This window comes from Miniopterus natalensis, chromosome 10 (assembly GCF_054644295.1).
Source record: "Miniopterus natalensis isolate mMinNat1 chromosome 10, mMinNat1.hap1, whole genome shotgun sequence".
In the NCBI taxonomy this organism is placed as follows: domain Eukaryota; kingdom Metazoa; phylum Chordata; class Mammalia; order Chiroptera; family Miniopteridae; genus Miniopterus; species Miniopterus natalensis.
Genome location: NC_142090.1, coordinates 12,199,377 through 12,208,730, shown reverse-complemented (window position 1 = coordinate 12,208,730; position 9,354 = coordinate 12,199,377).

The window sequence follows — 9,354 nt, the reverse complement described above, 5'->3', positions numbered from 1 at the left end:
GGGAACAGGTGTGTCAAGCAAATTAGGCAGGATGGAGGGGGTAAACGAGAAGAGTGTTAACCCAGCCTGGAACCGCAGGTCAGCAATGGCGTATGTTACAGGACGAGGCTAGGAGTGAGGATCATGCAGGAGCAGTGCTTAGGCCACAAGCCTGATTAGGTCATGGTAGCAAGAGGACCTAGAAAGACTGAGGTTGCATAGTCTACTCAACATTTTCAGTAGCCAAAGATGGTCCAAAGAGAAGTTTTTAGAGATGTTTTAGGGTCATAGAAATATGGAGCAGGAGGTAGAGATTTTCCATATACTGTACTCCCTGGCCCCCACACATCCATAGCCTCCCCATTATCACCGTAGCCCACCAGGATGATACATTTGTTACAACTGATGAGCCTAAATTGATATTATCTAAAGTTCATATTTACATTAGGGTTTACTCTTGGTGGTGTACATTCTATGGGTTTGGACAAATGTATGATGGAATATATCCATTATTATAGTATCATACAAAGTAGTTTCACTGCCCTAAAAATTCTGTATGCTCTGCCTTCTAACCCTGCGCAGCCACCGATCTTTTTACTGTCTCCACAGTTTTGCCTTTTTCAGAATACCATACAGTTAGAATCATATTAGTGTGTAGCCTTTTCAGATTGGTGGCTCTCACTTAGTAATATGCATGTAAATTCTATCCTTTTTTTTTTTTTATGGCTTGATAGCTCATTGTTTAATGGTGAATATTCCATTGTCAATAAAATTTATATTCTACCAATGTTAAGAAAAAAAGACAAAGGACTAATATCAGAAATGAAAGAGGGGCCACCAGTACTGATCCCACAGACATTAAAAGGATAAGGGAATATTATGAATAGCTCTTGGCCCACAAACCTAGATGAGAGGGACCAATTCCTTGAAAGACAAAATCTGCCAAAATCCATGCAAGAAGAAGTAGACAATCTGAATTTAAAAATTTGAATCAGTAATATCTTGCCAAAAGAGAGATCACCAGGCCCAGGTGGGTTCACTGATGAATTCTACCAAAAATTAAATTTATACCAACTCTCTACAATCTCTTCCAGAAGATAGGAGCAGAGGGAATACTTCCTAACATATGTTCTGAGACCATTATTGCCTTAATACTAAAACCAGACAAATATATTGTTACAAAAACAGGAATATTGCAGACTAATATCTCATGAACATAGATGCAAAAATTCTCAACAAAGTATTAGAAAATAGGATCCAATAATGTGTAAAAAGAGTTATACAATGTGTCAAGTAGGCTTTACTCCAGGTATGCAAGGCTGGTTCAATATTGAAATGTCAATCCATCACAACTGATAAAGGAAGAAAAATATCACATCACTAGATGCAGAAAAAGCACTTGACGAAATTTCATATCCACTGAAAATACACGAAATGTTAAGACATCGACAGTTCCTCTGGATGTCTCCTGAGCTCTTATCATTGAAATCCCGATCAGTGAGGCCCTCATATCTCTGACTCAGCACGTCTGCACTGACCAAACACAGGCTCAGTAGAGCCTACAGGGAAGGGGCCTCCCTGTAACCTTTGTGAGCAGGGTCAGATTTCAGTGCTCCGGAAGGAAACTTCAGAAGACCCACCTCACCCCGGAATGTGAGCAGGTGAGTCCACCGCAGCCTGACTCACCCTGATGGCCTCATGTGCAGGGAGTGGGTTATAGCACGAAGCTGCTGTAAGTCTCCAGCTTTGTGTAGTAGCAGGTAGGGCCTGGAGTAGCCAGAGCTCGTGGGCTAGTCTCCGCTGTCTTCAGTCAGCCTGTTACGTTACCCCCATTGCACTTTCTAAGTGTGCAAGCAGTGAACAGCAGAGTGGACCGTTTTATCCTGCCTGGCTCACTTGCCTTGCCCACTGCTGAGCTGGCCTGGTTGCCGGGCACTTGTTTGTTCTAGAAGCACAGCAGTCCACAGGGTTCCAAGCCGGCTGCAGCGGTCGCCAGGCGCTAAAGGCCAGCAGCCAAGTTTCAGTGCCCTTGAAGCGGTGGAAGGCCTTTGACTGCCACAAAGATATCTGTCCCGCTTGTCCCCAAGCGGTGCTCTCTGATACTAGCTGACCACTGGAGACGGGCCCTTTGGGTTTCCCTCCTGTGCTGCTATGATCTTTTTTGTTTTTGAAGCCAACATATTTTTAAGGAGGAATGCCCAGGTTGAGGAATATTATTATGTTGGTGAAAGATTAACAAGTTTACACAGCCTAGGACACCCTAAGGTCACCTGTCATGAAGGCGTAATGGCTCATCGTCAAGGACAGACATCAGTCAAAGGTGGATCATTTCCTCCCAATCCCAACTGACTAATGCCAAAGGCATCTCAGGAAAAAAAAGAACAACTTTAGAGGGAAATAAGGGACGGTTTGGATGAAAACAGTCATCTACAGGAAAGCCCAAAGCTGCTTTTCCAAGAAGATGGGGCACAGAAAGAGTGTGGGGACTGAAGGACCAGGTGGCTGAAAAGTAACACACATGAATGAAGCGGGCTGTAAGTAACGAAGGGAACCCTAAAATCTCCGACCAAAGCCCCGCTGCAGGCGCTATTTCCCTGCCCTCTAGAGAAGAGCAGACAGAGGATGGCTACCTCCCCTTCCGAAGGAGGAGAGTTTCGTCCTGAGGCCACCTGCAGATTCAATTCAGATTCCAAAGCAGCCAGCCCTGAATATCCACACCCCCTGCACGACATCTGTTTCTTCTTTATTTTTTCCTCTATTTAGTTTAACTGCTGCTACTTAATTGTATTCTTTGTTTACTCTTGTAGATGTTTGATAGCATTTTAATTTCTAAGAGTGTTTTTAAATATAGATGGTTTTCATCTAATCGTGATACATTATTTCCATTTCATCGGGCATCCTAGAATTAGATGATGTAAGTATTGTGTTTTTACTATTATTTGAAACTACCATTGACATTTTACACAACCACGTGGAGATATCTGAAACCAAAAAAAGACTATTTCAATATATCTATTATTAGAAATCTGTAAGAGTAGCTTAATACTTACTTCCATAAAATTTTATTGGTTTTAAGAAAACAAAACACACCAAAACAACAACAAAGACATCCCTGATTGAACCTATTAGTATTTTTATCAGTTAAGTCTGAAATTCATAGATTAATATAAGGGACTTGAAATTTATAACCATTTGTTTCTTACTTTGTAATTTTCTGAAGTTTGTCATTTTATTTGTTTTTTCTTTATCTTTATTGTTAAGAGTATTACAGGTGTCCCATTTTTCCCCCCCAATTGACCCCCTCCACCTCACTCCCACCCCCTCCCCAGGCCTTCACCCTGTTATTACCTGTGTCCATGGGTTATGCATATATGCATATAACTTCTTTGGTTAATCTCTCCCCACCTTCCACCCCCCTTCCCTCTTTCCTCTGAAATATGATTGTCTGTTGCCTGCGTCAACGTCTCTGGATCTATTTAGTTCGCCAGATTCTTTTGTTCATTAGCTTCTTCTTAAAGAAGACCCTTCAACTTTTCCTGTAGTGCTGGTCTGGTGGTGATGAACTCCTTTAGCTTTTTCTTATCAGTGAAGCTCTGTTATCTGACCTTCAGTTCTAAATGATAGCTTTGCTGGGTAGAGCAATCTTGGTTGTAGTTCCATGTTTTTTATCACTATGAATATTCCTTGCCACTCCCTTCTGGCCTGCAAGGTTTCTATTGAGAAATCAGCTGACAGTCGTATGGGAGCTCCCTTGTAGGTAACTAACTGCTTTTCTCTTGCTGCTTTTAAGATTCTCTCTGTGTCTTTAACCTTTGGCATTTTAATTATGATGTGTCTCCCTGTGGGCCTCTTTGGGTTCCTCTTGTTTGGGACCCTCTGAGCTTCCTGGACTTGAAAGTCTATTTCTTTCCCCAGGTAGGGGAAGTTTTCTGTAATTATTTTTTCAAATAGGTTTTCAATTTCTTGGTCTCTTTTTCCCCCTTCTGGCACCCCAATAATATGAATGTTGGGCTTCTTAAAGTTGTCCCAGAGGCTCCTTATACTATCTTCATATTTCTGGATTCTTTTTTCTTTTTGCTCTTCTGGTTGGGTGTTTTTTGTTTCTTCATGTTCAAAATTGCTGATTTGATCCTCAGTGTCCTCTACTCTACTGTTGATTCCCTGTAAATTATTCTTCATTTCAGTTCGTGTAGCCTTCATTTCTGATAGGTATTTTATTAGGTCATTGATGGTCTCAGTTGTTTTCATAATACTCTTAATAATATGATTGAGCATCATTATAAACAAAATTCTAAACTCTGTATCTGTTAGCTTGCTTGGATCTATTTCACTTAGTTTCTCTTCTAGAGATTTCTTCTGTTCTTTCCTTTGTGACATGTTTCTTTGCCTCTACATTTTGGCTGCTTCCAGGTGTTTGTTTCTATGTAGTAGGTAGAGCTGCTATGTCTCCTGGAATTTGTGGAGTGGCTTTGTGTAGTAGGTGTCCTGTAGGGTGCAGTGGTTCAGCCTCCCCAGTCACCTGAGCTGGGCCTTCCAGGTGCTCCCCTGTGTGGGCTGTGTGCACTGTCCTGTTGTAGTTGAGCCTTGGTTGCTGTTGGCGTCCCTGGAAGGAACTGACCCCCAGGCCAATCGGCTGTGAGGACCAGCTGCAACTACAGCCAGAGAGCTGCTGTGCTGGAGACACCCCTATGGAGCAGGATTTACTTCAGTGGGGCTTTGGTGTTCACCAAGTGCGCCCCTTGAGTGTGTCACTCATGAATGTGGAAGGGTTGTAATCCAGCGTGGTCGAGCCTGACCACCAGGTGCACTGTCTCTGGGGCCTCCCTGGAGGTGCACAGTCAGCCTGTGCCAGTGCCTTGCCCAGGGCCACCCAGCATGAGCTACACAGCAAACCGTAGTTGGCTGCTGCTTGTGCTGGGCTTGGAGGTGCCCAGGAGAGGCCATGCTATGAGCCAATGCAGCTGCCGCTAGTGCCAGGCCTGGGGCCGCTTATCAAGCCGTATGGGGCAGCTGCTGCTCGTTTGAGAGATTTTAGGAAAGTCCTAAGCATGAGGCCTGAGAGGCCACTTGCACAGAAAAGCCCCTGGAAATGGCCCGGATGAGCTGCAGGTGGGGAGGGGCCTCCGGGAATCATGGGGCGGGGCCAACGGTGTGAGTCACTGGCGATTTAAACACGGTGCCTGCCTCCCCGCTAGCTGTGTGCGGTGAGGACTCGATAAAGGAGCCACGGCCTCCGCCAGCCCTTCTGCCCGGGAGGAAGCCGCCCTCTGCCTCTCGCCCCGATTCCAGGCAGGTTAGTTCCTCCCCGAGTGTCCCGAGTCCTTTCCAGCTGCTCCCGGCGCTGGGCTCAGAGGGAGCGTCCGGGTGAGTCCGTGCGGGGCCCTTTAGAGGAGCTGCTGGGGCTCCCGCAGTCTCCGCGACCCCCAGGGACAGCCCCGCTGGGGGCCTGCTGTGGGGCTGGGACCCCTCCCTCCTCCAGGAAACCCCCACCGCTGAGATCCCCTCCCGGGTTTAACCCCCGGCACCGGGTGTGGGCCCGCGGCCCTGTCTCCCGGATCCAGCCCCACCCGCCCGCGTCTCCGCCCTTCCTCCCGGTCTCGGTGCTTCCCCAGCGCCCTGGCTGGGGGGCTTCTGTGCAGCCCGATCTCGGGAGGCTCTGAGCGATGGTTCTGTGTTTTAGTTGTGGTTCTGATGTGGCTGCGGAGGCGGCCTGGAGAGCTGCTCCCTGCACCGCCATCTTGTTCTCCGTCGTTTTTGATTTGTTCATGGCGTTATGCAGTTGAAACTTTCCCCTGTGAAAAACAATAAATGGACAGAGATCCAGCTCCAGGAAGGCAGCCTGAGGCACATGTCCACTGCTGCCCAGTGAGAATACCAGAGCTGGTAAAAATAAATAATAAATGGAAGGAAAGGAAAGGAGGGGGGGAGGGGAGGGGGGGGGGGAGAAAGGCCTCTGGACGTTGTCCTGAGGACATATGAAGCAACATTCACTCTCCGTAAGAGCAGTGAGAGTCTGTGGCATGTGGCCAAGAGCTCCTTCCCTTCCCTTTCCTTCGGGAGGCTGTGGGACCTCCCGGGAGGGACCGGCCGCTGCGTTTCTAAGGTCCCTGCCTGTGTGGCAGAGGCTGTGTTCCCGGCAAGCACAGCCAAGAAGTCAGGGCCTCCCTCCCCCCACCCAACCAGAACATCAGGCCAAGAGAGCTAGAGCCCGGGTGTCCGCTCGAGCTCGTCCCGGGCGGAGGCTCCACGCAGGGAGAGGCAAGCTGCAGAGGCCAGAGGCTAGGGCCCCACTCAGCCCCAAGCTCAGAAAGCAGAAGTGCCTCTCCAGGAGAAACGGTCACTTTCTCCACCCCCAGCCGCACAGCAGCGGCTCAAGCATTTGTCCCAGGAAGAGAGGAAGGGTGCTGTCAAAAGCAATGGGGATTTTGTCGGTAAAAAACCAAGAGGCTAATAGGTTGATTAGAGCAACCTGCTTAACCAGAGTCCAGCTGTGTTGCCGGAGGGAATCAAAGAGACACAAATAGCCCACCTAGGGTTTAAATTTTTTTTTTTTTTTTTTTAATTTCTGGTTAAAAATGGCAAACTGGACACACACTTAATTTTGCTCCTTCTCAAAAATCCACTGAAATAACAATCATTTTTTTAAGACAAAGCTTCAAGAATGAAAATAAGAGAGGAGACTGTTTTGGAAGCTAGAAAGCAAAATGGTTTTAAACTTCTCACCAATAACATGAAAGCTAGATGAAACGGAACAGGCTTTCAAAATTATAAAGGCGAATTATTTTTAACCTAAAATTCTATACTCTGTCTAATTTTGCGAAGTTACGTTTAGAGATAGGGGAAAAAAATAAGTCAGAAAAGCCTTTGGCGCTGGAAATAGATCCAACATAGGATGGAAGCAAAGGGAGTCCCAGGACTGTGGTGGTGAAGTGAGATTCCAGGGCGACGCTGAATGTCAGGCGACCAGGCCCCCAGCCCAGACTGGAGCAGGTTGGGAGGCACCGGGGCAGGCCCCCAGCCCAGACTGGAGCAGGTTGGGAGGCACCGGGGCAGCCTTTCTCAGGAGGAGATCACAAACTATACATACAAATTTCTCAAAAAAAGATTTGATGAAGATTTGAGGGTTAGATGAGTGTTAAGTACATTGAAAACCAAACAAAAAATTAAGGCAGTTATCTCCAAGGCACACAGGAAGTTACGCAGGAGGGAAAAAAGAACTCACAATTTTTTACATGCTCAGCTACTGTATATGGTATTTACGTAGTACAATATTGTAGACGACGAGGATTGATTTACACAAAACTCTAACCAGTTTGGAAGGAGGAAGGAAGTAGGACTTGCCTCATGGAATGTGAAGTCGGGGAAAGAAAACTCAATCTCCATCTGCTGTCGTTGAGAGCAGATTATATCTGAAACAGGAAGATCAAGTACCGATATAAGCATGTTATTTAGAGAATTCAGGTAAATACCTAAAGAATGAGTTAAAACAGGTGAAAGTACTTGCTTCTGGAAAAGACGAAAGGCTGGGTGTGGGATGGCTGTTTCTCATAATAAACTCTGAAAAATATTTGACTCTTTAAAAACAAATACACATTATAACTTTGAATAATTTTAAATATATATATTCCTATCGCTTCTATATTGCACCCCTACACTCACCAGGGTTCTGTTTGCAGAGTAACTCGTTTATATTAGTACCAAAATGTTAATTTCGTCTCTGCCTTGAAGACACTATTAGGAAGGCTAAACCAGATATTTAGAAGATTTGCTTTTAATAAGAACAGTTATCATTACTATGTGCCCAGTACTGCCCTGAGCATTTCCACAACAGCTGTGAAAGGTTTTGCTTTCATTTTACAGATGAGAAACTGATGCTCAGAGAGGTTAAAATAATTTGCTAATTAATCCCTTGCGGAGCCCCCTGATGCCGAGGCCTCTGTCCTTGCTTTCTTTTAGATCACATCACCTCTTTCTAGGGTTTGCGTTTAAAAGAACTGCAACGGGGAGGGGGGAATGTAGCAGATCAAAGAACTCGTTTGGGGAAAGGGGAAGAGAAACCCCAAAGGATTCAGCAATATTACTAGGTAATAACCAAGTTTAACCCAGCTTGGAATTTCCAAATGGTCATGTGAGCAAAGTAAACAACATTTAAACTCTGGCTAGGAGTCCCCATGATTTCAAAAATAAAAAAAGCCTCGTTCTGCTCTTTGAAAGGTAATCCAGCTGCTCCAGCAGGGACCTCAACAGCCCCGTGAGAATGCTTGTGTCCAGAGAACCCAGGTCATTCTACCAACCTGATTTCTGAAAAGTAGGGGACCCGATGGCGTAACTGGTGCCCAGCGGGTGTGACCTAGGTCCAGAGCTCAGACCAGATGACCTTGAAGGTCCCTTCTAAATATGATTCCTGTTTGTGTTTATGCTGGAGTTTAAGTCACCTGGAGGTTTGAGTGTCTCATCCAGTTTTTTCCTGGAATTGTTGCGTGATATAATCAAGGCGTGTACCTGGTCGGGTCCAGTTTGGGTAGAAAGCACGACAGCATTGTTTTTAAACCTTTCTGAGAAGTCACGTGCCACTTACCAGTTAGAAATGAAAGTAAAATCTGCAGACAGTGACAGCTAAGTGGACTGAAGTTCAGAGAGCTGTTTACTCAGTTAACCACTGCAGATGCAAGCAGGTCACGGGTCTGCCACTCCCCTCACCACGTCCAGCTGCGGGAGCCTGACATTCTCGCAAGTCAGCAGGAAACATCAATCAGCTGAACCTGAGCTCCCGGCCGGCCGGTTTTAGGAGTGTTTGTGTGGGTCCTGCATCTTCTTTTGGTGAGTGCCAACCCTCCCTGCACTGCCATTTGCCCAGACGCCTGCCACTCGTCCTTAGATGAGTTTGTTTTCTCCCGAGACCTTTCGCCTTCCAGCAGTGGGCATGGGAAAATTAGTGTCTGTGACCTTCTGCCCCCATGAATGATCTACCCTGTGCTCTCTGCTCTCCTTTCCTCCTTTCAGCATCACCTGTGTCCCTCTGGCCTCCAAAGTGTGAGGGGTAACACCGGCACCACTGGGTAGAAACACAGGGACAGCCGCGGGCAGCGGGGGCTTGCGCCAAGTCTGCACAAACGCCCGCGGCTGGTGAGGTGGCCTGTTCATCAGAGGTAGGCAGACAAAGGCAGACCTCGGACTTGCAGCCCCAAACTGCTCCTCCAAGGCACATTCTAAAAATACACAGGTTGTCAGAAAGACCTGGCTCTTGACTCGATAGACTGGCATAGGGACTAGGGGGTTTTTCAGTGCCTGTGTGACTAGAGGCCATTGCTTCTCACACCTTGATGGAAATTCATGGTGGGATTTTAGACGTTAGTGCACACCTTCAAAGGTTTT